Below are 304 nucleotides of genomic sequence, written 5' to 3'. Positions count from 1 at the left end.
TAGTGAGTTTCTCCTGGCCAATGTGATCTAGGGGGCAGGTTCCTCTCTAGGTTTCTTCCTACTGTAGTGAGTTTCTCCTGGCCAATGTGATCTAGGGGGCGGGTTCCTCTCTAGGTTTCTTCCTACTGTAGTGAGTTTCTCCTGGCCAATGTGATCTAGGGGGCAGGTTCCTCTCTAGGTTTCTTCCTACTGTAGTGAGTTTCTCCTGGCCAATGTGATCTAGGGGGCAGGTTCCTCTCTAGGTTTCTTCCTACTTTAGTGAGTTTCTCCTGGCCAATGTGATCTAGGGGGCGGGTTCCTCTCT

Source organism: Oncorhynchus clarkii, chromosome 1, assembly GCF_045791955.1.
Source record: "Oncorhynchus clarkii lewisi isolate Uvic-CL-2024 chromosome 1, UVic_Ocla_1.0, whole genome shotgun sequence".
NCBI classification, from domain to species: Eukaryota; Metazoa; Chordata; class Actinopteri; order Salmoniformes; family Salmonidae; genus Oncorhynchus; species Oncorhynchus clarkii.
This window is presented reverse-complemented; position numbering follows the sequence as displayed.